The sequence below is a fragment of the Denticeps clupeoides genome, unplaced genomic scaffold (assembly GCF_900700375.1).
Source record: "Denticeps clupeoides unplaced genomic scaffold, fDenClu1.1, whole genome shotgun sequence".
Lineage (NCBI taxonomy): Eukaryota > Metazoa > Chordata > Actinopteri > Clupeiformes > Denticipitidae > Denticeps > Denticeps clupeoides.
The window spans coordinates 638402-665608 of NW_021629993.1; the positions used below are offsets into that span (position 1 = coordinate 638402).

General features: G+C 41.5%; 46 non-coding genes and 11 pseudogenes across 46 annotated transcripts; all 57 read right to left on the reverse strand.

The window, feature by feature from the left end:
- Window positions 1-12200: 12200 nt before the first annotated feature.
- Window positions 12201-12319, reverse strand: LOC114779597 (uncharacterized; annotated as a pseudogene).
- Window positions 12320-12463: 144 nt separating this feature from the next.
- LOC114779616 (5S ribosomal RNA) lies at window positions 12464-12582 on the reverse strand. The gene has a single exon (XR_003746816.1). It is a non-coding gene; the product is annotated as a 5S ribosomal RNA (ribosomal RNA).
- Window positions 12583-12724: 142 nt separating this feature from the next.
- Window positions 12725-12843, reverse strand: LOC114779623 (5S ribosomal RNA). The gene has a single exon (XR_003746822.1). It is a non-coding gene; the product is annotated as a 5S ribosomal RNA (ribosomal RNA).
- Window positions 12844-12987: 144 nt separating this feature from the next.
- LOC114779593 (uncharacterized) lies at window positions 12988-13106 on the reverse strand (annotated as a pseudogene).
- Window positions 13107-13250: 144 nt separating this feature from the next.
- On the reverse strand, window positions 13251-13369 carry LOC114779645 (5S ribosomal RNA). Its single transcript, XR_003746843.1, has one exon. It is a non-coding gene; the product is annotated as a 5S ribosomal RNA (ribosomal RNA).
- Window positions 13370-13513: 144 nt separating this feature from the next.
- On the reverse strand, window positions 13514-13632 carry LOC114779622 (5S ribosomal RNA). The gene has a single exon (XR_003746821.1). It is a non-coding gene; the product is annotated as a 5S ribosomal RNA (ribosomal RNA).
- A 143-nt stretch (window positions 13633-13775) lies between these two features.
- LOC114779613 (5S ribosomal RNA) lies at window positions 13776-13894 on the reverse strand. The gene has a single exon (XR_003746813.1). It is a non-coding gene; the product is annotated as a 5S ribosomal RNA (ribosomal RNA).
- A 144-nt stretch (window positions 13895-14038) lies between these two features.
- Window positions 14039-14157, reverse strand: LOC114779607 (5S ribosomal RNA). The gene has a single exon (XR_003746807.1). It is a non-coding gene; the product is annotated as a 5S ribosomal RNA (ribosomal RNA).
- Window positions 14158-14300: 143 nt separating this feature from the next.
- Window positions 14301-14419, reverse strand: LOC114779591 (uncharacterized; annotated as a pseudogene).
- A 144-nt stretch (window positions 14420-14563) lies between these two features.
- Window positions 14564-14681, reverse strand: LOC114779596 (uncharacterized; annotated as a pseudogene).
- A 144-nt stretch (window positions 14682-14825) lies between these two features.
- LOC114779648 (uncharacterized) lies at window positions 14826-14944 on the reverse strand (annotated as a pseudogene).
- A 144-nt stretch (window positions 14945-15088) lies between these two features.
- On the reverse strand, window positions 15089-15207 carry LOC114779614 (5S ribosomal RNA). The gene has a single exon (XR_003746814.1). It is a non-coding gene; the product is annotated as a 5S ribosomal RNA (ribosomal RNA).
- A 144-nt stretch (window positions 15208-15351) lies between these two features.
- Window positions 15352-15470, reverse strand: LOC114779642 (5S ribosomal RNA). Its single transcript, XR_003746840.1, has one exon. It is a non-coding gene; the product is annotated as a 5S ribosomal RNA (ribosomal RNA).
- A 144-nt stretch (window positions 15471-15614) lies between these two features.
- Window positions 15615-15733, reverse strand: LOC114779646 (uncharacterized; annotated as a pseudogene).
- Window positions 15734-15878: 145 nt separating this feature from the next.
- LOC114779626 (5S ribosomal RNA) lies at window positions 15879-15997 on the reverse strand. Its single transcript, XR_003746825.1, has one exon. It is a non-coding gene; the product is annotated as a 5S ribosomal RNA (ribosomal RNA).
- A 145-nt stretch (window positions 15998-16142) lies between these two features.
- LOC114779631 (5S ribosomal RNA) lies at window positions 16143-16261 on the reverse strand. Its single transcript, XR_003746830.1, has one exon. It is a non-coding gene; the product is annotated as a 5S ribosomal RNA (ribosomal RNA).
- Window positions 16262-16402: 141 nt separating this feature from the next.
- Window positions 16403-16521, reverse strand: LOC114779610 (5S ribosomal RNA). Its single transcript, XR_003746810.1, has one exon. It is a non-coding gene; the product is annotated as a 5S ribosomal RNA (ribosomal RNA).
- A 142-nt stretch (window positions 16522-16663) lies between these two features.
- Window positions 16664-16782, reverse strand: LOC114779589 (5S ribosomal RNA). Its single transcript, XR_003746798.1, has one exon. It is a non-coding gene; the product is annotated as a 5S ribosomal RNA (ribosomal RNA).
- A 145-nt stretch (window positions 16783-16927) lies between these two features.
- On the reverse strand, window positions 16928-17046 carry LOC114779608 (5S ribosomal RNA). The gene has a single exon (XR_003746808.1). It is a non-coding gene; the product is annotated as a 5S ribosomal RNA (ribosomal RNA).
- A 145-nt stretch (window positions 17047-17191) lies between these two features.
- LOC114779649 (uncharacterized) lies at window positions 17192-17310 on the reverse strand (annotated as a pseudogene).
- Window positions 17311-17454: 144 nt separating this feature from the next.
- Window positions 17455-17573, reverse strand: LOC114779594 (uncharacterized; annotated as a pseudogene).
- Window positions 17574-17717: 144 nt separating this feature from the next.
- LOC114779620 (5S ribosomal RNA) lies at window positions 17718-17836 on the reverse strand. Its single transcript, XR_003746820.1, has one exon. It is a non-coding gene; the product is annotated as a 5S ribosomal RNA (ribosomal RNA).
- Window positions 17837-17980: 144 nt separating this feature from the next.
- LOC114779633 (5S ribosomal RNA) lies at window positions 17981-18099 on the reverse strand. Its single transcript, XR_003746832.1, has one exon. It is a non-coding gene; the product is annotated as a 5S ribosomal RNA (ribosomal RNA).
- A 141-nt stretch (window positions 18100-18240) lies between these two features.
- On the reverse strand, window positions 18241-18359 carry LOC114779611 (5S ribosomal RNA). The gene has a single exon (XR_003746811.1). It is a non-coding gene; the product is annotated as a 5S ribosomal RNA (ribosomal RNA).
- Window positions 18360-18503: 144 nt separating this feature from the next.
- Window positions 18504-18623, reverse strand: LOC114779638 (5S ribosomal RNA). The gene has a single exon (XR_003746836.1). It is a non-coding gene; the product is annotated as a 5S ribosomal RNA (ribosomal RNA).
- A 144-nt stretch (window positions 18624-18767) lies between these two features.
- LOC114779592 (uncharacterized) lies at window positions 18768-18884 on the reverse strand (annotated as a pseudogene).
- A 144-nt stretch (window positions 18885-19028) lies between these two features.
- LOC114779615 (5S ribosomal RNA) lies at window positions 19029-19147 on the reverse strand. The gene has a single exon (XR_003746815.1). It is a non-coding gene; the product is annotated as a 5S ribosomal RNA (ribosomal RNA).
- A 144-nt stretch (window positions 19148-19291) lies between these two features.
- Window positions 19292-19410, reverse strand: LOC114779632 (5S ribosomal RNA). The gene has a single exon (XR_003746831.1). It is a non-coding gene; the product is annotated as a 5S ribosomal RNA (ribosomal RNA).
- Window positions 19411-19554: 144 nt separating this feature from the next.
- Window positions 19555-19673, reverse strand: LOC114779636 (5S ribosomal RNA). The gene has a single exon (XR_003746835.1). It is a non-coding gene; the product is annotated as a 5S ribosomal RNA (ribosomal RNA).
- A 143-nt stretch (window positions 19674-19816) lies between these two features.
- LOC114779639 (5S ribosomal RNA) lies at window positions 19817-19935 on the reverse strand. The gene has a single exon (XR_003746837.1). It is a non-coding gene; the product is annotated as a 5S ribosomal RNA (ribosomal RNA).
- Window positions 19936-20079: 144 nt separating this feature from the next.
- Window positions 20080-20199, reverse strand: LOC114779609 (5S ribosomal RNA). The gene has a single exon (XR_003746809.1). It is a non-coding gene; the product is annotated as a 5S ribosomal RNA (ribosomal RNA).
- Window positions 20200-20342: 143 nt separating this feature from the next.
- On the reverse strand, window positions 20343-20462 carry LOC114779630 (5S ribosomal RNA). The gene has a single exon (XR_003746829.1). It is a non-coding gene; the product is annotated as a 5S ribosomal RNA (ribosomal RNA).
- Window positions 20463-20606: 144 nt separating this feature from the next.
- LOC114779647 (uncharacterized) lies at window positions 20607-20725 on the reverse strand (annotated as a pseudogene).
- A 145-nt stretch (window positions 20726-20870) lies between these two features.
- Window positions 20871-20990, reverse strand: LOC114779643 (5S ribosomal RNA). Its single transcript, XR_003746841.1, has one exon. It is a non-coding gene; the product is annotated as a 5S ribosomal RNA (ribosomal RNA).
- A 142-nt stretch (window positions 20991-21132) lies between these two features.
- Window positions 21133-21251, reverse strand: LOC114779628 (5S ribosomal RNA). The gene has a single exon (XR_003746827.1). It is a non-coding gene; the product is annotated as a 5S ribosomal RNA (ribosomal RNA).
- Window positions 21252-21395: 144 nt separating this feature from the next.
- Window positions 21396-21515, reverse strand: LOC114779641 (5S ribosomal RNA). Its single transcript, XR_003746839.1, has one exon. It is a non-coding gene; the product is annotated as a 5S ribosomal RNA (ribosomal RNA).
- A 144-nt stretch (window positions 21516-21659) lies between these two features.
- LOC114779590 (uncharacterized) lies at window positions 21660-21780 on the reverse strand (annotated as a pseudogene).
- Window positions 21781-21924: 144 nt separating this feature from the next.
- LOC114779627 (5S ribosomal RNA) lies at window positions 21925-22044 on the reverse strand. The gene has a single exon (XR_003746826.1). It is a non-coding gene; the product is annotated as a 5S ribosomal RNA (ribosomal RNA).
- A 143-nt stretch (window positions 22045-22187) lies between these two features.
- Window positions 22188-22306, reverse strand: LOC114779644 (5S ribosomal RNA). Its single transcript, XR_003746842.1, has one exon. It is a non-coding gene; the product is annotated as a 5S ribosomal RNA (ribosomal RNA).
- A 144-nt stretch (window positions 22307-22450) lies between these two features.
- On the reverse strand, window positions 22451-22569 carry LOC114779617 (5S ribosomal RNA). The gene has a single exon (XR_003746817.1). It is a non-coding gene; the product is annotated as a 5S ribosomal RNA (ribosomal RNA).
- Window positions 22570-22714: 145 nt separating this feature from the next.
- Window positions 22715-22833, reverse strand: LOC114779595 (5S ribosomal RNA). Its single transcript, XR_003746799.1, has one exon. It is a non-coding gene; the product is annotated as a 5S ribosomal RNA (ribosomal RNA).
- A 142-nt stretch (window positions 22834-22975) lies between these two features.
- LOC114779598 (5S ribosomal RNA) lies at window positions 22976-23094 on the reverse strand. Its single transcript, XR_003746800.1, has one exon. It is a non-coding gene; the product is annotated as a 5S ribosomal RNA (ribosomal RNA).
- Window positions 23095-23234: 140 nt separating this feature from the next.
- Window positions 23235-23353, reverse strand: LOC114779612 (5S ribosomal RNA). The gene has a single exon (XR_003746812.1). It is a non-coding gene; the product is annotated as a 5S ribosomal RNA (ribosomal RNA).
- Window positions 23354-23497: 144 nt separating this feature from the next.
- Window positions 23498-23616, reverse strand: LOC114779599 (5S ribosomal RNA). Its single transcript, XR_003746801.1, has one exon. It is a non-coding gene; the product is annotated as a 5S ribosomal RNA (ribosomal RNA).
- A 142-nt stretch (window positions 23617-23758) lies between these two features.
- Window positions 23759-23878, reverse strand: LOC114779634 (5S ribosomal RNA). Its single transcript, XR_003746833.1, has one exon. It is a non-coding gene; the product is annotated as a 5S ribosomal RNA (ribosomal RNA).
- A 144-nt stretch (window positions 23879-24022) lies between these two features.
- LOC114779629 (5S ribosomal RNA) lies at window positions 24023-24141 on the reverse strand. The gene has a single exon (XR_003746828.1). It is a non-coding gene; the product is annotated as a 5S ribosomal RNA (ribosomal RNA).
- Window positions 24142-24285: 144 nt separating this feature from the next.
- On the reverse strand, window positions 24286-24403 carry LOC114779624 (5S ribosomal RNA). The gene has a single exon (XR_003746823.1). It is a non-coding gene; the product is annotated as a 5S ribosomal RNA (ribosomal RNA).
- Window positions 24404-24547: 144 nt separating this feature from the next.
- On the reverse strand, window positions 24548-24666 carry LOC114779600 (5S ribosomal RNA). The gene has a single exon (XR_003746802.1). It is a non-coding gene; the product is annotated as a 5S ribosomal RNA (ribosomal RNA).
- A 143-nt stretch (window positions 24667-24809) lies between these two features.
- Window positions 24810-24928, reverse strand: LOC114779601 (5S ribosomal RNA). Its single transcript, XR_003746803.1, has one exon. It is a non-coding gene; the product is annotated as a 5S ribosomal RNA (ribosomal RNA).
- A 144-nt stretch (window positions 24929-25072) lies between these two features.
- Window positions 25073-25191, reverse strand: LOC114779602 (5S ribosomal RNA). Its single transcript, XR_003746804.1, has one exon. It is a non-coding gene; the product is annotated as a 5S ribosomal RNA (ribosomal RNA).
- Window positions 25192-25334: 143 nt separating this feature from the next.
- LOC114779618 (5S ribosomal RNA) lies at window positions 25335-25453 on the reverse strand. Its single transcript, XR_003746818.1, has one exon. It is a non-coding gene; the product is annotated as a 5S ribosomal RNA (ribosomal RNA).
- A 145-nt stretch (window positions 25454-25598) lies between these two features.
- Window positions 25599-25716, reverse strand: LOC114779640 (5S ribosomal RNA). The gene has a single exon (XR_003746838.1). It is a non-coding gene; the product is annotated as a 5S ribosomal RNA (ribosomal RNA).
- Window positions 25717-25861: 145 nt separating this feature from the next.
- On the reverse strand, window positions 25862-25979 carry LOC114779625 (5S ribosomal RNA). Its single transcript, XR_003746824.1, has one exon. It is a non-coding gene; the product is annotated as a 5S ribosomal RNA (ribosomal RNA).
- A 143-nt stretch (window positions 25980-26122) lies between these two features.
- On the reverse strand, window positions 26123-26241 carry LOC114779619 (5S ribosomal RNA). Its single transcript, XR_003746819.1, has one exon. It is a non-coding gene; the product is annotated as a 5S ribosomal RNA (ribosomal RNA).
- Window positions 26242-26384: 143 nt separating this feature from the next.
- Window positions 26385-26504, reverse strand: LOC114779635 (5S ribosomal RNA). Its single transcript, XR_003746834.1, has one exon. It is a non-coding gene; the product is annotated as a 5S ribosomal RNA (ribosomal RNA).
- Window positions 26505-26648: 144 nt separating this feature from the next.
- LOC114779603 (5S ribosomal RNA) lies at window positions 26649-26767 on the reverse strand. The gene has a single exon (XR_003746805.1). It is a non-coding gene; the product is annotated as a 5S ribosomal RNA (ribosomal RNA).
- Window positions 26768-26911: 144 nt separating this feature from the next.
- Window positions 26912-27030, reverse strand: LOC114779606 (5S ribosomal RNA). The gene has a single exon (XR_003746806.1). It is a non-coding gene; the product is annotated as a 5S ribosomal RNA (ribosomal RNA).
- Window positions 27031-27207: the final 177 nt, after the last annotated feature.

Consider the following 27207-nt stretch of genomic DNA (forward strand, 5'->3'; position numbering starts at 1 on the left):
AAGAGTAGAAGGGAGTGAAGCACATCCGGTTGCTCCGCAGGCCAAAAAGGGTGACAGAACTTGACATAGAGGTACTATCTAAAATGTAGACCCTAGCATTTATACTTTTGGAGATATTCAATTCAAGATTTCTGCCTTGAAGTGTGTAGAGAGCCGTGGTTTTGGTTGATCTGGGGCGTGGCGCTGGTTTGAGGTGTCACCGGGAGACCGGACTGGCTCTAATGAGTGTGTGGGGGGGTGTGTGTGTGTGGAGGGGGGTGCTTGGGGGTGCACCTTGAGTCACTTTTTTTCGGCTTACAAACCATGAGGTGGCCGTTAATGGTGTTCTGGGGGTGATGGGTGAGGCCATATGAATGGTCATTAAAATATTCCAAAATGTCCCCCACTTATTTCTAATAACAATATTCTTTTTATTATATGATTTATTAAAAAAGCCTGGAAGTGTCTGATGAAAGTGCTCCATGACTTGACAGGTTCAATAGGTCAGCAACCCAGCTTGCAGGACCCTGGAAATGGAAGCCAAACACAAAACCAAAGGGAAGTCAAAAGCCAACCCTTTTGACTCAGTGCATGTTTGAAGCATTAAAGTAGGCCCAATAGCCTCCTCTAGAGTAGCCCAAAAACGTGGACTTTTTTTGGGGGTGCAGTTCACAATCAGAAGGGCCTGGGAGTATGAAATTTGACACACACATGCTGCAGAACATAGAACAAGTGTGTGAAGATTGGAAGTTCTAGCTTCCAAACCATGATTTTCAAAGATTTCTGCCTTGATGGGTGTAGAGGTGTGTGGATTTAATGCACGACTTTGATTTTACATCTGAGCTGTAGCCCAGACTGATTTGAATGAGGGGAGCGTGGTCCTGCATTCGTTGCGGGACGATGAGTCATTTTTTTGGAGGTTGAAAGCCAAGCACTTGTCAGTGATGATAGTCTGGGTCTGTCTGGGGGTGTGAACGTGAGTCCAGCAAAATTTAAATAATGATGGTAGCATTCCTAAGTGTTCCCCACGTATTTCTTATTATATGGTTATCAGAACCAACCCAAAATTTAAAAACACAGTACACAAAGTTTATTTTGAGTGGAAAATATGTTCTTCAGGAGTTGTGTCACAGGAGCATTAAATGGGACAAGCCACCTCTCGAGGACTTCTTCAGCCTGCTGCCATCAGGGAGGAGACTGCGGAGTCTCCAGGCCAGGACCAGCAGACTGAAGGACAGCTTCACCCATCAGGCGGTCAGGAAGCTCAACTCTCTCCTGGCTCTGCCCCCACTCCCCTCACTCCCCTCTTCTGCTCCACAAACTTTCTGAACTCCAACACACACTGTTGGAAAAATTTATATATGTTATCATGCGATTACTTCTTTTATTCATATACTCTACGCATTACCATGTATTAATCCTTGGATAATTAGAAACAACTCCTAATCATTAATAAATCCTAGAGCAAAGGTTGTGAGTTACAGAACAGCATGACCATGACCTGAGGAACAACAGCCCAATCACCTGAAGAATCTACAGACGAAGATGAACATGTCACCATGTCACCATGACTCGACCAAAGATCAATTCATTAGACTACGTGTAATACATAATTATTAACTATATGATGTGATTTATGATGTGAACCTCAATGAACTTTGAGATTCTTGTACCAAATAAAAGAAGGAGATGCGATGAAGGACGCCAGAGCTTTTGGAGGCATGTTGTGAGGCGTGACTTCCATTCGCTCTCCTTGCAAGTAAAACGGACTCAAATGCTTTGTGTCTTTCTTCTCTTTGTTAGTAAATGTTAGAACGACGAATAAACCTAACATTTAATTGGTCCTTCGAGCCGGATCCCAAGATACCGAAAGATTACCAGCAGACGGAGCGGAAAACACCAGGAAAACCGTGGCCATGGCTGGCCTCCTAGGAGAGGTCAGAAAGACCCTTTTTGGGACTGGGAAAAACCGACTGTCGGCTGGGATCCGTAGGTTGAACGGGATCCTGCAATTGAGAGAAGGCACGGGGTAAGTTGACTCCTATTTAAAATGATATGAGTGATTTGGTAAGAAGAGGTTACATAATAAGAAGTTACAAGAGGTAACTGGCGTAACAAGAGGTTATTTAAGCAAAACCCTGGGTATTCTAGACTCTGGCAGGTAAAAGGGCAGTTTTTAAGTTCCGTGGGGAGGTGCAGACTCCTCTGCCGGGTGGCAGTTAAATTCTGCGGGGAAGCGGACTCCTCTGCTTGTAAAAAGAATGTTCAATAATACTCATACAGGTGTATGAGCGTGCGTGCAGGTGTGAATGTGTGAATGAGAGGGAGTGAAAGTCACTTGATTGACACTCCATATAAAAACCACAGGGGGTAAACAGTGACCTCTCGTGGAGGCAAACGCAAGGTTTTCCCGCCCCAAAGCATTTGGGGTCGAAGTGGAACACACCACGAGAGGAATTTTGATACACTGTCCTGTGATCAGAGTACCAGTGTTTTAGGATACCCTAGGTACGACGATTATTTAAAAATGGGTAAGGGGTCCAGTAAACCTGAACCAAAAGAGAAACTAAAATGTAAGGACTGGAAGTATGTAGAGCAAGTTAATAAGGCTTACGTCGAACCGTTAAATAAATGGATAACGAAATATACATTCGACGGGCAACTGAGGGTAAAAAGTTTAATAGAGTTACTGGGAGCCATTAAACTGGAGTGTAAGAATAAGGAAAAGCAAATGAAGAAAGAAGGTTTTGAAGCTTTAATGCATTGGATTAAAATAGCTGGGAAAAGAGAAGAGGGAGAGAGAAAAGACAGGCAGGCCAGGGAGGCTGCAGCTAGAGCAAAGGGCAAGGAGGAGGGGGGATTCACTGTTGAAAAAACTGATAACACCATTCTGTTTCATCGCACGGAGGACGATGAGTCAGTAATCAGAGTGAGCCGTAGGGGAGGGGTGAGCGAAGCTTATAAAGAAGGAGCAGAAGCGGAAGGGGCGATGAATTTGCCGCACCTTTCCTCTGCTCCTGCAATCTCACATATATATCCTAATTTAGACAAATTGGAAAATCCCCCTGCTTATGACCCTAACGGTAGCACTCCCACACCAAATACTAGATCTCGGGGGAGAGTACAAAATTGGTCTAAAAAATGGGGTGAAGTGTTTGACAATTCCTCCGAACCGCAAAAATTGCCAGTAACTGAAGCAAATCAATATCCCCTTATAGAGGTGGCCAACCCTAATGTGGACTCAGGTGAACAATCTACAACCCTCTTGGTATATCGGACCTGGACGCAGGACGATATAAAAAGAGTGGTGGAGGGCGTCACTTCCTATAAGGAGGATTTGCAAAAATTCGAAGAAGATATGGAAGGAATAAGACATTCTTATCACTTAAATGGGAGAGAGGTACAGCAGATATATATGCAAGCAATGGGACACGATTGGCACCATGTAAAAGGTTAGGGTTAGTGTTGGAAAATGTATATAAGTTATCATGCTATTAACCTTTACTACCTTTTTGACATATATATCCCACATGTATTAAACTCTATTAATCCTTTTGACATATATATATCTCGCATGCATTAAACTATATTAATCTTTTTAATATGCGCACTACATTGAATCATTAGTCTCTTCAGAAACTGGTGGGCTAAAGGCTGTTTGCAGAACAGAATGACCGCGACTTGATAAGAGGAGGCCTGCAGCTGCGGAGAAGCAAGAAAAACAAGAAGACCTTGGCGATGGAGCGTCTACCAAAGAGACAACCCTACATGCAAATTATAAGCTTATTTGGTGTGATCCTGTGATGAATGTACCGCCCTATTATTGAATAAAAAGAGAGGAAGCGGAAGAGACGGCAGAGCTTTTTGGAGGCTGCTGTATTGGTCGTCTCTGATCGCTCTCCTTGCAAGTAAAAGAGCTCAACTTCTTCGTGTCATTCTTCTCTGGTTTATAAGTGTTGGAACGGCGTACAACTCTAACATTTTATTGGTCCTTCGAACCGGATTCCAAGACACCAAAGGACTCCAGCGGACGGGACGGATACCAGGAAATCCTTGGCCAAGGCTGACTCCTTAGTAGGGGTCAGAGACAGACCCCTTTGGGGACTGGGAGGCCGACCCGTCGGTTGGGATCTGGAGGTTGACGGAATCTTACGAGTGAGAGAAGGCACGGGGGTAAGTTGACTTCTGTTTAAAAGAAATGGAATGAATGGTAACAAGAGGTTACAAGAGGTAACAAGAGGTTACAAGAGGTAACAAGAGTAACAAGAGGTTACTTAAAGGAAACAAACCCTGGGTATTCTAGACTCTGGCAGGTAACAAAGACAGTTAAATTCCGTGGGGGGGGCGGACCCCTCCCGTAAAGGGTTAAAATCCGCGGGGAGGACGGACTCCTCTGTCAGTGAAAAGGAACGTTCAATAGTAAAATAAGTGATTTAAAACTCATACAGGTGTATGAGAGTGCGCGCGGGTGTGAGTGTGTGGATGAGTGGGGGTGAAAGTCACTAGACGGACACTCCATACAAAACCTCACAGGGAAGGAAACAGCGGCCCCTCGTGGACGCAGAGGCAAGGTATTTCCACCCCAAATGATTTGAGGTAGAAGTGAAATACACCACGAGAGGAATTTTGATACGCTGTCCTGTGAACAAATACCAGTGTTTTAGGATACCCCAGGTACGACACACTGGCCCAAATTTAGGTCAAAATGGGTAAGGGATCCAGTAAACCAGAACCGAAAGAAGAACTAAAATGTAAAGACTGGAAGTATGTAGAGCAGATTAACAAAGCCTACGTCGAGCCGTTAGATAAATGGATAACAAAATACGGGTTTGATGGACAATTGAGAGTAAAAAGCCTAATTGAGTTACAGGGAGTCATAAAACATACATGTAAAAATAAGGAGAAGCAAATGAAGCGAGAAGGGGTTGAGGCTTTAATACAGTGGATAAAGATAGCAGGAAAGAGAGAAGAAGGGGAGAGGAAGATAAGACAGGCTAGAGAGAATGCAGCACGTGAGGAGGAAAGGGAGAGAGAGGATCAGGCAGTTAAAGTGATGGAAGTGGAGAAAAATATTCTGTTTCTCCGCAAAGAAGACCATGAAGAAACTGGAAGTAGGGGAAGTCAGAGGGAAGGGGTGCGTAGGAGTAGGGGAGGAGGGGGCAATGGGGGCCGCTAGTGCAGCCACCAGCGCTTCCCTCTGTGCCTGCAGCTCCTCCCCTGTATCTGGATATGGGATATGGCATATCCACGCCATGCACATAGACAAACTGATAAGAACTAAAAGGAAAAGACAAACCTATAAAAAAATTGACACCTTTTGGGAAAACACTATGCGGGATACAGACACATTTTACCATGGAGGCGGAGGTAGAGGGAGACAGGGAGGACGCAGGGGAAGAAGAAGAGGGGGTGTCCAAGGACGAGGGTGGAACACACAGGGCCAATGGAGAGCAGGCTGCTGGTCCTGTGGGAAGGCTGGGCACATAGCCAGAGACTGTCTAGCAGGGCCGGGAGATAACACGGCATGACTGGGGGAGAAGAATTAGTAGGGAGTAGTAGGGAGATCAGTAAATGGGGGTACAACAATAGTCACTGCTTCTAAACCAGTTTGGGTGAGAGACCCCAAAGGAACATCATGTAAAACGTGTCCATCCTTTTTATCCCAGAATGCCCTGTTAATTTGCTGGGAAGAGACGGCTTACTTAAATTAGGTTTGGCACTCGTCTCCACTCCGTAACAGGTGTGGAGCTCATGCCCTCTGACAAACTGCATGTCACCATGTGTCACCATGTGGTATAAAAAGTCTCCTTGGCCTGATCCAATATACGAAAAGAAATTGTCACGACTCACGCCAACAACCATAGTCATTCTTTATGTTTACTCGGACGGGCAAGGTAACGTGGTGGCGGGGGTCGTTTACCTAGCAATGCTCCGGGTTGGTATCCACCGCACATCTCACTGTATAAAAACAGAGAGAGGAGTTGGAAGTCGTTGGGCACCATAGTTCAAGAAGGTGACAGCGCAACGGATTTGGGCAGACATGTGGGACAAATTAGAGCATAATTTGGAAATGGCTGTATTGGACAATACAGACCAAGACTGGAGTACATATGGACTCCAGAAACCAGTGACATTTTCTGCTCACTGAAAATGAATCAGAACTAGCACAAACCCCCCTGTCCATATGTACAAATCCCTCAATCATTGTCTGATGTTGGACTGATAAAAGGAATTTTGCCGGTACAAGTCAGACCCAAAACAGAATATCGGCCTTGCATAAGACAATATCCGCTTAATCCTGACACACTAGAAGGCACACCAGTGATACGTGACTTACAGCAAGCAGGGGTTATTATAGAGAGAGATTATTCCCCCTGCAATACACCTATATTCCCGGTGAAAAAGCAAGCTCCCTCGGTGGGATGGAGAATGGTGCAGGATCTGCAGGCAGTAAATGCTGCAGTAGTACAGCGAGCTCCGTGTGTGCCTGACCAGCACATTACTAAATTCCTTAAGACCAGATGCACGAATATTTACTGTGGTCGACATTAGCAATGCCTTTTTCTCCATTCCCATAGACCCAGACAGCCAATTTTGGTTCGCTTTTACATTTAAGGGGAAACGATACACCTATACTAGGCTTCCCCAGGGCTATTGCGAAAGCCCTACTATATATTCCCAAGCCATGCATGCCAGCATGTCCAAATTTCAACCACCGGGGGGAAGTCAGATTCTACTTTACGTTGATGATATATTAGTGGCTTCTCCGAGTCTAGATGCATGTAAAAACGACACTGTGGCCCTCTTAAATCACCTAGCTAAAGAGGGGCACAAAGTTAGTAAAAACTAATTGCAATTGTGGAATCCACAAGTCAAATACCTGGGTCACCACCTCAGTGCAGGCGGCAGAACTATTCTAGAAGAACGGAAAACAGCGGTCCTACAGGCGCCAAAACCAATTAATAAAAAACAAATGATGTCATTCTTAGGATTAACTAATTATTGTAGAAGTTGGGTACCAAATTACGCTGAGATTACTTCCCCACTCACGGCTTTAATTTACACTGAAGACCTGAAAATGACATCACCGCTAAATTGGACGTCAGAAGCAGAAAAAGCTTTTTGTGATATTAAACAGGCGCTGTCCTCCAATTTAGCTCTAGCCTTGCCAAATTATAGTAAACCGTTTATACAAATGGTGGACTGCAAAGACAAATATATGACTTCTGTCCTAGGCCGACAACATGGAGACAACCTGAGGCTGATAGCTTATTTTTCATCCAAATTAGATAATGTAGCCCGCGCATTGCCACACTGTGTGAGGGCGGTGATAGCGGTGTCGATGGCAGTAGAAGCAAGTGCCGGAATAGTTTTATTCCACCCATTGACCCTTAAGGTCCCACATGCAGTGGCTGCTTTACTACTGCAAACCAATATGATCTTTTTATCACCTGCAAGGCACCTCTCCTGCATGGCCACGTTGCTGTCACAGCCACATCTCACTATCGAACGATGCACCACATTTAACCCAGCCACATTGTTAACTTTACCCGATGACGGAGAATAACACGAACACACAGCTAAATCTAGATTAGATTTAAGTGACCAACCTTGCCTCAGGGTGAGGTAATATTCATCGATGGCTCTTCAAAGAAAAATTATTTGGGAAAAACATAAACGGGCTACGCCATGGTGACAGCAGTGATTAAAGCTGACAACTTACCATCGACTTTTTCAGCGCAAGCAGCCAAAATAATTGCTCTAACTGAGGCTTGTAAATTAATGAAAGGGAAAGATGTTACTATATATACTGATAGCCAATATACATTTGCTCAGTACTGGCGGAATAGGGGAATGGTTACATCTACAGGAAAATACAAGTGCAGGACAGGAGTTCTGATGAGACACTCCAGCCTCTGTGTGTGTGTGTGTGTGTGTGTGTGTGTGTGTGTGTGTGTGTGTGGGTATGTGCGTCTACACGCATTGGCAGACCTTATCTCTCTGGTATGTGTGTGTGTGTGTGGGGCCTATCTATCTCTCTCTCGTTTTGTTTTGGAACTCTTAGCAATAGATCATCAGCACAGCGATTTACAACGGGTCTCCACCTTATTCAGATTTAAAGGGAATATGGGAAATATTTTGAATTTACATTTTGTGTATTTTGTTTGTTTGTTTTCTTTTCTTTCTGAGAGTTTTAAAATTAAGTTTGTGAAAAGCTGGGGAAAATATATACATTACATCTAAACTGTGCAATTTTAAATGAATATTGTACTGTTGTATGTACACTTTGGGTTCTTTTTTCTGGGTTTTGTGTTGTTTTATTTTATTTAAGAAGGGAGATTTCCCAACGGCTGCACTGTTTGCCTCTGTTACTGTGTCTTTGAATAAGGTCCATCACACCTACACTGACCTACACTGACACTCACGCTGAATACGAAGACATAACACACTGATACGCATCCCTCTGACAAGTGAATTTTTTTCTTTTCTCATTGTTGATTCTAGTGCAGCCATGTAAAAAAGAACAGTGGAAGACATATAAAAAAAAAAAAAAAAAAAAGGGCTTCACATTTATATTGTACTGTGGATTTTATTTCATTTCATTGTGTTGCCCCAGCCAATGACCGATATGATGCTGTATTGTTTTTTATTTAAATGGTAGCATTGGGATGACTACATTATTCTGGTTATAACTTGCGCTGTGCACTTTTTGTTTCCTTGAACCCAGACCGAGAGCATTTAGAGAATAATTATTATTATTGTTATTCACAGCAATAGGGTTATTGTCTCAGTTTTGGTTTGGATTTCAGTTGCATTTTTGCTGTTACATTTCTGTTTCTGGGTCACATTATTAGTGGAAGATGACAAGGACCTGTCATCCAAACTCCTCACATCCATTACTGTAAAACAGTTGTTGTTATTTATTGCCTTTTGTTCCTACCATTGAGTATTTCTTCCAAGGTTCAGCAAGCCTTTAACTGCCCTCACTCATTATAAATCGATGTCTTCTCAGGTGCTGTGGAACCCTGATGCAGAGCAGGCCCTCTTAGCTTTAAACAGACTCCCCACCCACATTAGGCCTCCAAAATTGTGACCGTATCACCTCTGTTCTCCTTCACTATGTCCTGTAGCTGATTTTTCATGCATTCTTTTTTTATTTATTTTTGGGAGGTGCAAATTTTTGTGTAAAGACGAATCGGGTGCGTAACGGATGTTGGATGTTACTGCTGTAGTAGTCTTGGATTTTCAGCATGACTGAGGATGTGTTTCTACACGGGTTTTTGATGCAATTTGGATGTTACCTTATCGACAACTGTTAATTTCATTTTTTATTATTTACAATTTTTTAAGAGAAATTCCTCTCCTGAACAGCAACACCACGTTTTTGTTCTCTTGAATGCTTGGTTGGTTGCATTGTGGTTTCGATTCGGTGCGTCATGTGGCCTGTTCTCAGCACCGTACTACAGTCCCTATGTGGTCCAGGACGGCATTATCACTCTGTGTGATACTCACAATGTTTTCCTATTATTTTTGTTATTCTATACTCACGATTTTTTCTATTATTATTATTATTGTTGTTATTATTAAGAAAAAAAAAAAAAAAAAAAGATATATGTATATATATCACTATACTCACGATTTTTTCTATTATTATTATTATTGTTGTTATTATTAAGAAAAAAAAAAAAAAAAAAAAAAAAAGAATTAGAAAAAGGTTTGATACATGATAAACAGGGGGGAAATGTTGGAAAATGTATATAAGTTATCATGCTATTAACCTTTACTACCTTTTTGACATATATATCCCACATGTATTAAACTCTATTAATCCTTTTGACATATATATATCTCGCATGCATTAAACTATATTAATCTTTTTAATATGCGCACTACATTGAATCATTAGTCTCTTCAGAAACTGGTGGGCTAAAGGCTGTTTGCAGAACAGAATGACCGCGACTTGATAAGAGGAGGCCTGCAGCTGCGGAGAAGCAAGAAAAACAAGAAGACCTTGGCGATGGAGCGTCTACCAAAGAGACAACCCTACATGCAAATTATAAGCTTATTTGGTGTGATCCTGTGATGAATGTACCGCCCTATTATTGAATAAAAAGAGAGGAAGCGGAAGAGACGGCAGAGCTTTTTGGAGGCTGCTGTATTGGTCGTCTCTGATCGCTCTCCTTGCAAGTAAAAGAGCTCAACTTCTTCGTGTCATTCTTCTCTGGTTTATAAGTGTTGGAACGGCGTACAACTCTAACAGTTAGGGTTAGGTTGGGGGAAATTGGCGCCCAAAGCCGAAGCCAGGACCACCAAACCGGCGCCCAAAGCCGAAGCCAGGACCACCGTTGTGCACTGTCCATGTTACGAGGGGCCTATTGCCACATCCAATCCTGCCAACACAAACATTCGGGTTGCGGTTGAGGACAGAATTAAATAGAAACTTAGTCTCACAACCTCCCAGAAAAATTATTAGGGTTACAGTTAGTGACAGGGTTAAGTTTAGGTTTTAGGTTTAGGTTAAGGTAAGTATTTCCCTTTTCTCCTCACCATCCTTCATTCTCCAACAGGGTTAAGTTTAGGTTTTAGGTTTAGGTTAAGGTAAGTATTTCCCTTTTCTCCCCACCATCCTTCACTCTCCAACACAAATAGAACCTCTGTCCAAACCTCCCAGAAACATTATGCACACTCTGTTCCGTTTTCCTTCTCTTTAAGTGAGTGACTGGTTTGCATTTCTCACTTGTGAAACTCTCACATAATAGTTATTTTTATTTTCAGAGAAACATGTTAGTTCTTCTTTTTCCTTTGGTTCCATCTCCTTTAGTGAGTGACTGGTTTGCATTTCTCACTTTTTATACGACTGTTTTTTGATTTTTGGAGAAACATATTAGTTCTTCTCTTTCTTTGACCCCCACAAACATAGGGACGTTATTGCGTCTCCTATTAAATTCTCAAGCCTGCGTAGCGCTACGTTTCGGGCGGATTGGCCCTTCTTCAGGCGTGCAGGCTCAAGAATATTTGCATGGCACCCCCAATTTGCCTTTTGCATCCCGCCTTAGACAATTTCAGTTTCTGGCACCCCCAAACACACAACAATGAGTGGCATTGTAAATGATCGGGTCCTCCGACTCGAAAAGTCCCCTTTCGGAGGTGAAGGCAGGATGAATGTGACACATCAGCCCCCCGCAGGCACTGGCGGGTTAGGTTGGGGGAAATTGGCGCCCAAAGCCGAAGCCAGGACCACCAAACCGGCGCCCAAAGCCGAAGCCAGGACCACCGTTGTGCACTGTCCATGTTACGAGGGGCCTATTGCCACATCCAATCCTGCCAACACAAACATTCGGGTTGCGGTTGAGGACAGAATTAAATAGAAACTTAGTCTCACAACCTCCCAGAAAAATTATCAGGGTAACAGGGTTAAGTTTAGGTTTTAGGTTTAGGTTAAGGTTAAGGTAAGTATTTCCCTTTTCTCCTCACCATCCTTCATTCTCCAACAGGGTTAAGTTTAGGTTTTAGGTTAAGGTTAAGGTAAGTATTTCCCTTTTCTCCCCACCATCCTTCACTCTCCAACACAAATAGAACCTCTGTCCAAACCTCCCAGAAACATTATGCACACTCTGTTCCGTTTTCCTTCTCTTTAAGTGAGTGACTGGTTTGCATTTCTCACTTGTGAAAGTCGAAAGTCTAAAAGCTGAAAAAATGACAAAGTCCAAAAAAAAAACTAAGTCGGGAGTCAAAAAACTGAAAAAAAGACAAAGTCCAAAGAAAAAACTAAGTCGGGAGTCAAAAAGCTGAAAAAATGACAAAGTCCCAAAAAAAAACTAAGTCGAAAGTCAAAAAGCTGAAAAAATGACAAAGTCCAAAAAATTACCCAGCGTGCCGAGGGGGACCTCCAAGGCTGAGGTCAGCCGGTCTCCTGACCGACCAGAGGGCACCTAAATCGGGGAAGAAGTGAGAGCCCAGCCTCTCTGGTTCTCAGCAGTGTATAGGTAGAGCTGAGGGGTATGAAAAAGTAAAAAAAATGGCAAAGTCCAAAAAATTTTCTAAGTCGAGAGTCAAAAAAGCTGAAAAAATGACAAAGTCCAAAAAAAAAAACTAAGTCGGAAAGTGAAAAAGTAAAAAAAATGACAAAGTCCAAAAAATTTTCTAAGTCGAGAGTCAAAAAGCTGAAAAAATGACAAAGTCCAAAGAATAAAAAACTAAGTCGGAAAGTGACTTAGTGACAGTTAAAACACCTGGTATTCCCAGAAGGTCTGCCATCCAAGTACTAACCAGGCCCAAGCCTTCTTAGCTTCTGAGATCAGACTAGACCGGGCGTTCTTGGGCTGGTATGGCCGTAAGCAATCTCTGCTTGAAAATCTTGGACTTTAAAGAACCTAGGCTTGAAAACATATCACAGAGTGAAAATACCTCCTAACTTACTTTAGAAAAAAACTAACAAAACGATGCAAAAAAACTTCATTTTAAAAAGTTTTTCAACAGTTAAAGCTTACAGCACCTGGTATTCCCAGGAGGTCTCCCATCCAAGTACTAACCAGGCCCAAGCCTTCTTAGCTTCCGAGATCAGACGAGACCGGGCGTTCTTGGGCTGGTATGGCCATAAGCAATCTCTGCATGAAAATCTTGGACTTTAAACAACCTAGGCTTGAAAACATATCAGAGTGAAAATACCTCTTAACTTACTTTAGAAAAAAACTAACAAAGCGATGCAAAAAAACTTCATTTTAAAAAGTTTTTCAACAGTTAAAGCTTACAGCACCTGGTATTCCCAGGAGGTCTCCCATCCAAGTACTAACCAGGCCCAAGCCTTCTTAGCTTCCGAGATCAGACGAGACCGGGCGTTCTTGGGCTGGTATGGTCGTAAGCAATCTCTGCTTGAAAATCTTAAACTTTAAACAACCTAGGCTTGAAAACATATCACAGAGTGAAAATACCTCTTAACTTACTTTAGAAAAAAACTAACTAAGCCATGCAAAAAAACTTAATTTTAAAAAGTTTTTCAACAGTTAAAGCTTACAGCACCTGGTATTCCCAGGAGGTCTCCCATCCAAGTACTAACCAGGCCCAAGCCTTCTTAGCTTCCGAGATAAGACGAGACCGGGCGTTCTTGGGCTGGTATGGTCGTAAGGAATCTCTGCTCGAAAATCTTGGACTTTAAAAAACCTAGGCTTGAAAACATATCACAGAGTGAAAATACCTCCTAACTTACTTTCGAAAAAAACTAACAAAGCGATGCAAAAAAAAATCTTTTTAAAATGTTTTTCAACAGTTAAAGCTTACAGCACCTGGTATTCCCAGGAGGTCTCCCATTCAAGTACTAACCAGGCCAAAGCCTTCTTAGCTTCCGAGATCAGACGAGAGCGGGCGTTCTTGGGCTGGTATGGCCGTAAGCAATCTCTGCTTGAAAATCTTTGACTTTAAACAACCTAGGTTTGAAAACATATCACAGAGTGAAAATACCTCTTAACTTACTTTAGAAAAAAACTAACAAAGCGATGCAAAAAAAAATCATTTTAAAAAGTTTTTCAACAGTTAAAGCTTACAGAACCTGGTATTCCCAGGAGGTCTCCCATCCAAGTACTAACCAGGCCCAAGCCTTCTTAGCTTCCGAGATCAGACGAGACCGGGCGTTCTTAAGCTGGTATGGCCGTAAGCAAGTGCTGCTTAAAAATCTTGGACTTTAAACAACCTAGGCTTGAAAACATTACACAGAGTGAAAATACCTCTTAACTTACTTTAGAAAAAACTAACAAAGTGATGCAAAAAAAAATCTTTTTAAAATGTTTTTCAACAGTTAAAGCTTACAGCACCTGGTATTCCCAGGAGGTCTCCCATCCTAGTACTAACCAGGCCCAAGCCTTCTTAGCTTCCGAGATCAGAAGAGACCGGGCGTTCTTGGGCTGGTATGGCTGTAAGCAATCTTTGCTTGAAAATCTTGGACTTTAAACAACCTAGGCTTGAAAACATATCACAGAGTGAAAATACCTCTTAACTTACTTTAGAAAAAAACTAACTAAGCCATGCAAAAAAACTTCATTTTAAAAAGTTTTTCAACAGTTAAAGTTCACAGCACCTGGTATTCCCAGGAGGTCTCCCATCCAAGTACTAACCAGGCCCAAGCCTTCTTAGCTTCCGAGATCAGACGAGACCGGGTGTTCTAGGGCTGGTATGGCCGTAAGCAATCTCTGCTTGAAAATCTTGGACTTTAAACAACCTAGGCTTGAAAACATATCACAGATTGAAAATACCTTTTAACTTACTTTAGAAAAAACTAACAAAGCGATGCAAAAAAAAATCTTTTTAAAATGTTTTTCAACAGTTAAAGCTTACAGCACCTGGTATTCCCAGGAGGTCTCCCATCCAAGTACTAACCAGGCCAAAGCCTTCTTAGCTTCCGAGATCAGACGAGAGTGGGCGTTCTTGGGCTGGTATGGCCGTAAGCAAGCTCTGCTTGAAAATCTTGGACTTTAAACAACCTAGGCTTGAAAACATTACACAGAGTGAAAATACCTCTTAACTTACTTTAGAAAAAAACTAACAAAGCGATGCATAAAAACTTCATTTTAAAAAGTTTTTCAACAGTTAAAGCTTACAGAACCTGGATTCCCAGGAGGTTTTACATCCAAGTACTAACTAGGCCCAAGCCTTCTTAGCTTCCGAGATCAGACGAGACCGGGCGTTCTTGGGCTGGTATGGCCGTAAGCAATCTCTGCTTGAAAATCTTGGACTTTAAACAACCTAGGCTTGAAAACATATCACAGATTGAAAATACCTCTTAAATTACTTTAGAAAAAAACTAACAAAGCGATGCAAAAAAACTTCATTTTAAAAAGTTTTTCAACAGTTAAAGCTTACAGCACCTGGTATTCACAGGAGGTCTCCCATCCAAGTACTAACCAGGCCAAAGCCTTCTTAGCTTCCGAGATCAGACGAGAGCGGGCGTTCTTGGGCTGGTATGGCCGTAAACAATCTCTGCTTGAAAATCTTGGACTTTAAACAACCTAGGCTTGAAAACATATCACAGAGTGAAAATACCTCTTAACTTACTTTAGAAAAAAACTAACAAAGCGATGCAAAAAAAATTCATTTTAAAAAGTTTTTCAACAGTTAAAGCTTACAGAACCTGGTATTCCCAGGAGGTCTCCCATCCAAGTACTAACCAGGCCCAAGCCTTCTTAGCTTCCGAGATCAGACGAGACCGGGCGTTCTTAGGCTGGTATGGCCGTAAGCAATCTCTGCTTGAAAATCTTGGACTTTAAACCACCTAGGCTTGAAAACATATCACAGAGTGAAAATACCTCTTAACTTACTTTAGAAAAGAACTAACAAAGCGATGCAAAAAAACTTCATTTTAAAAAGTTTTTCAACAGTTAAAGCTTACAGCACCTAGTATTCACAAGAGGTCTCCCGTCCAAGTACTAACCAGGCCCAAGCCTTCTTAGCTTCCGAGATCAGACGAGACCGGGCGTTCTTGGGCTGGTATGGCCGTAAGCAAGCTCTGCTTGAAAATCTTGGACTTTAAACAACCTAGGCTTGAAAACATATCACAGATTGAAAATACCTTTTAACTTACTTTAGAAAAAAACTAACAAAGCGATGCAAAAAAACTTCATTTTAAAAAGTTTTTCAAAAGTTAAAGCTTACAGCACCAGGTATTGCCAGGAGGTCTCCCATCCAAGTACTAACCAGGCCCAAGCCTTCTTAGCTTCCGAGATCAGACGAGACCAAGCGTTCTTGGGCTGGTATGGCCGTAAGCAATCTCTGCTTGAAAATCTTGGACTTTAAACAACCTAGGCTTGAAAACATATCACAGAGTGAAAATACCTCTTAACTTACTTTAGAAAAAAACTAATAAAGCGATGCAAAAAAACTTCATTTTAAAAAGTTTTTTTAACAGTTAAAGCTTACAGCACCTGGTATTCCCAGGAGGTCTCCCATCCAAGTACTAACCATGCCCAAGCCTTCTTAGCTTCCGAGATCAGACGAGACCGGGCGTTCTTGGGCTGGTATGGCCGTAAGCAATCTCTGCTTGAAAATCTTGGACTTTAAACAACCTAGGCTTGAAAACATATCACAGAGTGAAAATACCTCTTAACTTACTTTACATAAAAACTAACAAAGCGATGCAAAAAAACTTCATTTTAAAAGTTTTTTTTAACAGTTAAAGCTTACAGCACCTGGTATTCCCAGGAGGTCTCCCATCCAAGTACTAACCAGGCCCAAGCCTTCTTAGCTTCCGAGATCAGACGAGACCTGGCGTTCTTGGGCTGGTATTGCCGTAAGCAATCTCTGCTTGAAAATCTTGGACTTTAAACAACCTAGGCTTGAAAACATATCACAGAGTGAAAATACCTCTTAACTTACTTTAGATAAAAACTAAAGCGATGCAAAAAAACTTCATTTTAAAAAGTTTTTCAACAGTTAAAGCTTACAGCACCTGGTATTCCCAGTAGGTCTCCCATCCAAGTACTAACCAGGCCCAAGCCTTCTTAGCTTCCGAGATCAGACGAGACCGGGTGTTCTTGGGCTGGTATGGCCGTAAGCAATCTCTGCTTGAAAATCTTGGACTTTAAACAACCTAGGCTTGAAAACATCACAGAGTGATAATACCTCTTAACTTACTTTAGATAAAAACTAACAAAGCGATGCAAAAAAACTTCATTTTAAAAAGTTTTTCAACAGTTAAAGCTTACAGCACCTGGTATTCCCAGGAGGTCTCCCATCCAAGTACTAACCAGGCCCAAGCCTTCTTAGCTTCCGAGATCAGACGAGACCGGGCGTTCTTAAGCTGGTATGGCCGTAAGCAAGTGCTGCTTAAAAATCTTGGACTTTAAAAAACCTAGGCTTGAAAACATTACACAGAGTGAAAATACCTCTTAACTTACTTTAGAAAAAAACTAACAAAGCGATGCAAAAAAACTTCATTTTAAAAAGTTTTTTTAAAAGTTAAAGCTTACAGCACCTGGTATTCCCAGGAGGTCTCCCATCCAAGTACTAACCAGGCCCAAGCCTTCTTAGCTTCCGAGATCAGACGAGACCGGGCGTTCTTTGGCTGGTATGGCCGTAAGCAATCTCTGCTTGAAAATCTTGGACTTTAAAAAACCTAGGCTTGAAAACATATCACAGAGTGAAATTACCTCTTAACTTACTTTAGAAAAAAACTAACAAAGCGATGCATAAAAACTTCATTTTAAAAAGTTTTTTTAAAAGTTAAAGCTTACAGCACCTGGTATTCCCAGGAGGTCTCCCATCCAAGTACTAACCAGGCACAAGCCTTCTTAGCTTCCGAGATCAGACGAGACCATGCGTTCTTGGGCTGGTATGGCCGTAAGCAATCTCTGCTTGAAAATCTTGGACTTTAAACAACCTAGGCTTGAAAACATATCACAGAGTGAAATTACCTCTTAACTTACTTTAGAAAAAAACTAACAAAGCGATTAAAAAAAACTTCATTTTAAAAAGTTTTTCAACAGTTAAAGCTTACAGAACCTGGTATTCCCAGGAGGACTCCCATCCAAGTACTAACCTGGCCCAAGGCTTCTTAGCTTCCGAGATCAGACGAGACCAAGCGTTCTTGGGCTGGTATGGCCGTAAGCAATCTCTGCTTGAAAATCTTGGACTTTAAACAACCTAGGCTTGAAAACATATCACAGAGTGAAAATACCTCTTAACTTACTTTAGAAAAAAACTAATAAAGCGATGCAAAAAAACTTCATTTTAAAAAGTTTTTTAACAGTTAAAGCTTACAGCACCTGGTATTCCCAGGAGGTCTCCCATCCAAGTACTAACCAGGCCCAAGCCTTCTTAGCTTCCGAGATCAGACGAGACCGGGCGTTCTTGGGCTGGTATGGCCGTAAGCAATCTCTGCTTGAAAATCTTGGACTTTAAACAACCTAGGCTTGAAAACATATCACAGAGTGAAAATACCTCTTAACTTACTTTACATAAAAACTAACAAAGCGATGCAAAAAAACTTCATTTTAAAAGTTTTTTTAACAGTTAAAGCTTACAGCACCTGGTATTCCCAGGAGGTCTCCCATCCAAGTACTAACCAGGCCCAAGCCTTCTTAGCTTCCGAGATCAGACGAGACCTGGCGTTCTTGGGCTGGTATTGCCGTAAGCAATCTCTGCTTGAAAATCTTGGACTTTAAACAACCTAGGCTTGAAAACATATCACAGAGTGAAAATACCTCTTAACTTACTTTAGATAAAAACTAAAGCGATGCAAAAAAACTTCATTTTAAAAAGTTTTTCAACAGTTAAAGCTTACAGCACCTGGTATTCCCAGTAGGTCTCCCATCCAAGTACTAACCAGGCCCAAGCCTTCTTAGCTTCCGAGATCAGACGAGACCGGGTGTTCTTGGGCTGGTATGGCCGTAAGCAATCTCTGCTTGAAAATCTTGGACTTTAAACAACCTAGGCTTGAAAACATATCACAGAGTGATAATACCTCTTAACTTACTTTACATAAAAACTAACAAAGCGATGCAAAAAAACTTCATTTTAAAAAGTTTTTCAACAGTTAAAGCTTACAGCACCTGGTATTCCCAGTAGGTCTCCCATCCAAGTACTAACCAGGCCCAAGCCTTCTTAGGCTTCCGAGATCAGACGAGACCGGGTGTTCTTGGGCTGGTATGGCCGTAAGCAATCTCTGCTTGAAAATCTTGGACTTTAAACAACCTAGGCTTGAAAACATATCACAGAGTGATAATACCTCTTAACTTACTTTAGATAAAAACTAACAAAGCGATGCAAAAAAACTTCATTTTAAAAAGTTTTTCAACAGTTAAAGCTTACAGCACCTGGTATTCCCAGGAGGTCTCCCATCCAAGTACTAACCAGGCCCAAGCCTTAGCTTCCGAGATCAGACGAGACCGGGCGTTCTTGGGCTGGTAATGGCCGTAAGCAATCTCTGCTTGAAAATCTTGGACTTTAAACAACCTAGGCTTGAAAACATATCACAGAGTGAAAATACCTCTTAACTTACTTTAGAAAAAAACTAACAAAGCGATGCAAAAAAAATTCATTTTAAAAAGTTTTTCAACAGTTAAAGCTTACAGAACCTGGTATTCCCAGGAGGTCTCCCATCCAAGTACTAACCAGGCCCAAGCCTTCTTAGCTTCCGAGATCAGACGAGACCGGGCGTTCTTAGGCTGGTATGGCCGTAAGCAAGTGCTGCTTAAAAATCTTGGACTTTGAACAACCTAGGCTTGAAAACATTACACAGAGTGAAAATACCTCTTAACTTACTTTAGAAAAAAACTAACAAAGCGATGCAAAAAAACTTCATTTTAAAAAGTTTTTTAAAAGTTAAAGCTTACAGCACCTGGTATTCCCAGGAGGTCTCCCATCCAAGTACTAACCAGGCCCAAGCCTTCTTAGCTTCCGAGATCAGACGAGACCGGGCGTTCTTGGGCTGGTATGGCCGTAAGCAATCTCTGCTTGAAAATCTTGGACTTTAAACAACCTAGGCTTGAAAACATATCACAGAGTGAAATTACCTCTTAACTTACTTTAGAAAAAAACTAACAAAGCGATGCATAAAAACTTCATTTTAAAAAGTTTTTTAAAAGTTAAAGCTTACAGCACCTGGTATTCCCAGGAGGTCTCCCATCCAAGTACTAACCAGGCCCAAGCCTTCTTAGCTTCCGAGATCAGACGAGACCATGCGTTCTTGGGCTGGTATGGCCGTAAGCAATCTCTGCTTGAAAATCTTGGACTTTAAACAACCTAGGCTTGAAAACATATCACAGAGTGAAATACCTCTTAACTTACTTTAGAAAAAAACTAACAAAGCGATTAAAAAAAACTTCATTTTAAAAAGTTTTTCAACAGTTAAAGCTTACAGAACCTGGTATTCCCAGGAGGACTCCCATCCAAGTACTAACCTGGCCCAAGCCTTCTTAGCTTCCGAGATCAGACGAGACCGGGCATTCTTGGGCTGGTATGGCCGTAAGCAATCTCTGCTTGAAAATCTTGGACTTTAAACAACCTAGGCTTGAAAACATATCACAGAGTGAAAATACCTCTTAACTTACTTTAGAAAAAAACTAACAAAGCAATGCAAAAAAACTTCATTTTAAAAAGTTTTTCAACAGTTAAAGCTTACAGCACCTGGTATTCCCAGGAGGTCTCCCATCCAAGTACTAACCAGGCCCAAGCCTTCTTAGCTTCCGAGATCAGACGAGACCGGGTGTTCTTAGGGCTGGTATGGCCGTAAGCAATCTCTGCTTGAAAATCTTGGACTTTAAACAACCTAGGCTTGAAAACATATCACAGAGTGAAAATACCTCTTAACTTACTTTAGAAAAAAACTAACAAAGTGATGCAAAAAAAATCATTTTAAAATGTTTTTCAACAGTTAAAGCTTACAGCACCTGGTATTCCCAGGAGGTCTCCCATCCTAGTACTAACCAGGCCCAAGCCTTCTTAGCTTCCGAGATCAGAAGAGACCGGGCGTTCTTGGGCTGGTATGGCCTGTAAGCAATCTTTGCTTGAAAATCTTGGACTTTAAACAACCTAGGCTTGAAAACATATCACAGAGTGAAAATACCTCTTAACTTACTTTAGAAAAAAACTAACTAAGCCATGCAAAAAAACTTCATTTTAAAAAGTTTTTCAACAGTTAAAGCTTACAGCACCTGGTATTCCCAGGAGGTCTCCCATCCAAGTACTAACCAGGCCCAAGCCTTCTTAGCTTCCGAGATAAGACGAGACCGGGCGTTCTTGGGCTGGTATGGCCGTAAGGAATCTCTGCTCGAAAGTCTTGGACTTTAAAAAACCTAGGCTTGAAAACATATCACAGAGTGAAAATACCTCCTAACTTACTTTAGAAAAAAACTAACAAAGCGATGCAAAAAAACTTCATTTTAAAAAGTTTTTCAACAGTTAAAGCTTCACAGCACCTGGTATTCTCAGGAGGTCTCCCATCCAAGTACTAACCAGGCCCAAGCCTTCTTAGCTTCCGAGATCAGACGAGACCGGGCGTTCTTAGGGCTGGTATGGCCGTAAGCAATCTCTGCTTGAAAATCTTGGACTTTAAACAACCTAGGCTTGAAAACATATCACAGAGTGAAAATACCTCTTAACTTACTTTAGAAAAAACTAACAAAGCGATGCAAAAAAAATCATTTTAAAATGTTTTTCAACAGTTAAAGCTTACAGCACCTGGTATTCCCAGGAGGTCTCCCATCCAAGTACTAACCAGGCCAAAGCCTTCTTAGCTTCCGAGATCAGACGAGACCGGGCGTTCTTGGGCTGGTATGGCCGTAAGCAAGCTCTGCTTGAAAATCTTGGACTTTAAACAACCTAGGCTTGAAAACATATCACAGAGTGAAAATACCTCTTAACTTACTTTAGAAAAAAACTAACAAAGCGATGCATAAAAACTTCATTTTAAAAAGTTTTTCAACAGTTAAAGCTTACAGCACCTGGTATTCCCAGGAGGTCTTCCATCCAAGTACTAACCTAGGCCCAAGCCTTCTTAGCTTCCGAGATCAGACGAGACCGGGCGTTCTTGGGCTGGTATGGCCGTAAGCAATCTCTGCTTGAAAATCTTGGACTTTAAACAACCTAGGCTTGAAAACATATCACAGATTGAAAATACCTCTTAACTTACTTTAGAAAAAAACTAACAAAGCGATGCAAAAAAACTTCATTTTAAAAAGTTTTTCAACAGTTAAAGCTTACAGCACCTGGTATTCCCAGGAGGTCTCCCATCCTAAGTACTAACCAGGCCCAAGCCTTCTTAGCTTCCGAGATCAGACGAGAGCCGGGCGTTCTTGGGCTGGTATGGCCGTAAGCAATCTCTGCTTGAAAATCTTGGACTTTAAACAACCTAGGCTTGAAAACATATCACAGAGTGAAAATACCTCTTAACTTACTTTAGAAAAAAACTAACAAAGCGATGCAAAAAAAATTCATTTTAAAAAGTTTTTCAACAGTTAAAGCTTACAGAACCTGGTATTCCCAGGAGGTCTCCCATCCAAGTACTAACCAGGCCCAAGCCTTCTTAGCTTCCGAGATCAGACGAGACCGGGCGTTCTTAGGGCTGGTATGGCCGTAAGCAATCTCTGCTTGAAAATCTTGGACTTTAAACCACCTAGGCTTGAAAACATATCACAGAGTGAAAATACCTCTTAACTTACTTTAGAAAAAACTAACAAAGCGATGCAAAAAAACTTCATTTTAAAAAGTTTTTCAACAGTTAAAGCTTACAGCACCTGGTATTCCCAGGAGGTCTCCCATCCAAGTACTAACCAGGCCCAAGCCTTCTTAGCTTCCGAGATCAGACGAGACCGGGCGTTCTTGGGCTGGTATGGCCGTAAGCAATCTCTGCTTGAAAATCTTGGACTTTAAACAACCTAGGCTTGAAAACATATCACAGAGTGAAAATACCTCTTAACTTACTTTAGAAAAAAACTAACAAAGCGATGCAAAAAAACTTCATTTTAAAAAGTTTTTCAACAGTTAAAGCTTACAGCACCTGGTATTCCCAGGAGGTCTCCCATCCAAGTACTAACCAGGCCCAAGCCTTCTTAGCTTCCGAGATCAGACGAGACCAGGCGTTCTTGGGCTGGTATGGCCGTAAGCAATCTCTGCTTGAAAATCTTGGACTTTAAACAACCTAGGCTTGAAAACATATCACAGAGTGAAAATACCTCTTAACTTACTTTAGATAAAAACTAACAAAGCGATGCAAAAAAACTTCATTTTAAAAAGTTTTTTCAACAGTTAAAGCTTACAGCACCTGGTATTCCCAGGAGGTCTCCCATCCAAGTACTAACCAGGCCCAAGCCTTCTTAGCTTCCGAGATCAGACGAGACCGGGCGTTCTTGGGCTGGTATGGCCGTAAGCAATCTCTGCTTGAAAATCTTGGACTTTAAACAACCTAGGCTTGAAAACATATCACAGAGTGAAAATACCTCTTAACTTACTTTAGATAAAAACTAAAAGCGATGCAAAAAAACTTCATTTTAAAAAGTTTTTCAACAGTTAAAGCTTACAGCACCTGGTATTCCCAGGAGGTCTCCCATCCAAGTACTAACCAGGCCCAAGCCTTCTTAGCTTCCGAGATCAGACGAGACCGGGCGTTCTTGGGCTGGTATGGCCGTAAGCAATCTCTGCTTGAAAATCTTGGACTTTAAACAACCTAGGCTTGAAAACATCACAGAGTGAAAATACCTCTTAACTTACTTTAGATAAAAACTAAAAGCGATGCAAAAAAACTTCATTTTAAAAAGTTTTTCAACAGTTAAAGCTTACAGCACCTGGTATTCCCAGTAGGTCTCCCATCCAAGTACTAACCAGGCCCAAGCCTTCTTAGCTTCCGAGATCAGACGAGACCGGGTGTTCTTGGGCTGGTATGGCCGTAAGCAATCTCTGCTTGAAAATCTTGGACTTTAAACAACCTAGGCTTGAAAACATATCACAGAGTGATAATACCTCTTAACTTACTTTAGATAAAAACTAACAAAGCGATGCAAAAAAACTTCATTTTAAAAAGTTTTTCAACAGTTAAAGCTTACAGCACCTGGTATTCCCAGGAGGTCTCCCATCCAAGTACTAACCAGGCCCAAGCCTTCTTAGCTTCCGAGATCAGACGAGACCGGGCGTTCTTGGGCTGGTATGGCCGTAAGCAATCTCTGCTTGAAAATCTTGGACTTTAAACAACCTAGGCTTGAAAACATCACAGAGTGAAAATACCTCTTAACTTACTTTAGATAAAAACTAACAAAGCGATGCAAAAAAACTTCATTTTAAAAAGTTTTTCAACAGTTAAAGCTTACAGCACCTGGTATTCCCAGGAGGTCTCCCATCCAAGTACTAACCAGGCCCAAGCCTTCTTAGCTTCCGAGATCAGACGAGACCAGGGCGTTCTTGGGCTGGTATGGCCGTAAGCAATCTCTGCTTGAAAATCTTGGACTTTAAACAACCTAGGCTTGAAAACATATCACAGAGTGAAAATACCTCTTAACTTACTTTAGATAAAAACTAACAAAGCGATGCAAAAAAACTTCATTTTAAAAAGTTTTTCAACAGTTAAAGCTTACAGCACCTGGTATTCCCAGGAGGTCTCCCATCCAAGTACTAACCAGGCCAAAGCCTTCTTAGCTTCCGAGATCAGACGAGACCGGGCGTTCTTGGGCTGGTATGGCCGTAAGCAATCTCTGCTTGAAAATCTTGGACTTTAAACAACCTAGGCTTGAAAACATATCACAGAGTGAAAATACCTCTTAACTTACTTTAGATAAAAACTAACAAAGCGATGCAAAAAAACTTCATTTTAAAAAGTTTTTCAACAGTTAAAGCTTACAGCACCTGGTATTCCCAGGAGGTCTCCCATCCAAGTACTAACCAGGCCCAAGCCTTCTTAGCTTCCGAGATCAGACGAGACCGGGCGTTCTTGGCTGGTATGGCCGTAAGCAATCTCTGCTTGAAAATCTTGGACTTTAAACAACCTAGGCTTGAAAACATATCACAGAGTGAAAATACCTCTTAACTTACTTTAGATAAAAACTAACAAAGCGATGCAAAAAAACTTCATTTTAAAAAGTTTTTCAACAGTTAAAGCTTACAGCACCTGGTATTCCCAGGAGGTCTCCCATCCAAGTACTAACCAGGCCCAAGCCTTCTTAGCTTCCGAGATCAGACGAGACCGGGCGTTCTTGGGCTGGTATGGCCGTAAGCAATCTCTGCTTGAAAATCTTGGACTTTAAACAACCTAGGCTTGAAAACATATCACAGAGTGATAATACCTCTTAACTTACTTTAGATAAAAACTACAAAGCGATGCAAAAAAACTTCATTTTAAAAAGTTTTTCAACAGTTAAAGCTTACAGCACCTGGTATTCCCAGGAGGTCTCCCATCCAAGTACTAACCAGGCCCAAGCCTTCTTAGCTTCCGAGATCAGACGAGACCGGGCGTTCTTGGGCTGGTATGGCCGTAAGCAATCTCTGCTTGAAAATCTTGGACTTTAAACAACCTAGGCTTGAAAACATATCACAGAGTGAAAATACCTCTTAACTTACTTTAGAAAAAACTAACAAAGCGATGCAAAAAAAACTTCATTTTAAAAAGTTTTTCAACAGTTAAAGCTTACAGCACCTGGTATTCCCAGGAGGTCTCCCATCCAAGTACTAACCAGGCCCAAGCCTTCTTAGCTTCCGAGATCAGACGAGACCGGGCGTTCTTGGGCTGGTATGGCCGTAAGCAATCTCTGCTTGAAAATCTTGGACTTTAAACAACCTAGGCTTGAAAACATATCACAGAGTGAAAATACCTCTTAACTTACTTTAGATAAAAACTAACAAAGCGATGCAAAAAACTTCATTTTAAAAAGTTTTTCAACAGTTAAAGCTTACAGCACCTGGTATTCCCAGGAGGTCTCCCATCCAAGTACTAACCAGGCCCAAGCCTTCTTAGCTTCCGAGATCAGACGAGACCAGGCGTTCTTGGGCTGGTATGGCCGTAAGCAATCTCTGCTTGAAAAATCTTGGACTTTAAACAACCTAGGCTTGAAAACATATCACAGAGTGAAAATACCTCTTAACTTACTTTAGATAAAAACTAACAAAGCGATGCAAAAAAACTTCATTTTAAAAAGTTTTTCAACAGTTAAAGCTTACAGCACCTGGTATTCCCAGGAGGTCTCCCATCCAAGTACTAACCAGGCCAAGCCTTCTTAGCTTCCGAGATCAGACGAGACCGGGCGTTCTTGGGCTGGTATGGCCGTAAGCAATCTCTGCTTGAAAATCTTGGACTTTAAACAACCTAGGCTTGAAAACATATCACAGAGTGAAAATACCTCTTAACTTTACTTTAGATAAAAACTAACAAAGCGATGCAAAAAAACTTCATTTTAAAAAGTTTTTCAACAGTTAAAGCTTACAGCACCTGGTATTCCCAGGAGGTCTCCCATCCAAGTACTAACCAGGCCCAAGCCTTCTTAGCTTCCGAGATCAGACGAGACCGGGCGTTCTTGGCTGGTATGGCCGTAAGCAATCTCTGCTTGAAAATCTTGGACTTTAAACAACCTAGGCTTGAAAACATATCACAGAGTGAAAATACCTCTTAACTTACTTTAGATAAAAAACTAACAAAGCGATGCAAAAAACTTCATTTTAAAAGTTTTTCAACAGTTAAAGCTTACAGCACCTGGTATTCCCAGGAGGTCTCCCATCCAAGTACTAACCAGGCCCAAGCCTTCTTAGCTTCCGAGATCAGACGAGACCAGGCGTTCTTGGGCTGGTATGGCCGTAAGCAATCTCTGCTTGAAAATCTTGGACTTTAAACAACCTAGGCTTGAAAACATATCACAGAGTGAAAATACCTCTTAACTTACTTTAGAAAAAAACTAACAAAGCGATGCAAAAAACTTCATTTTAAAAGTTTTTTCAACAGTTAAAGCTTACAGCACCTGGTATTCCCAGGAGGTCTCCCATCCAAGTACTAACCAGGCCCAAGCCTTCTTAGCTTCCGAGATCAGACGAGACCAGGGCGTTCTTGGGCTGGTATGGCCGTAAGCAATCTCTGCTTGAAAATCTTGGACTTTAAACAACCTAGGCTTGAAAACATATCACAGAGTGAAAATACCTCTTAACTTACTTTAGATAAAAACTAACAAAGCGATGCAAAAAAACTTCATTTTAAAAAGTTTTTCAACAGTTAAAGCTTACAGCACCTGGTATTCCCAGGAGGTCTCCCATCCAAGTACTAACCAGGCCCAAGCCTTCTTAGCTTCCGAGATCAGACGAGACCGGGCGTTCTTGGGCTGGTATGGCCGTAAGCAATCTCTGCTTGAAAATCTTGGACTTTAAACAACCTAGGCTTGAAACATATCACAGAGTGAAAATACCTCTTAACTTACTTTAGATAAAAACTAACAAAGCGATGCAAAAAAAACTTCATTTTAAAAAGTTTTTCAACAGTTAAAGCTTACAGCACCTGGTATTCCCAGGAGGTCTCCCATCCAAGTACTAACCAGGCCCAAGCCTTCTTAGCTTCCGAGATCAGACGAGACCGGGCGTTCTTGGGCTGGTATGGCCGTAAGCAATCTCTGCTTGAAAATCTTGGACTTTAAACAACCTAGGCTTGAAAACATATCACAGAGTGAAAATACCTCTTACTTACTTTAGATAAAAACTAACAAAGCGATGCAAAAAAACTTCATTTTAAAAAGTTTTTTCAACAGTTAAAGCTTACAGCACCTGGTATTCCCAGGAGGTCTC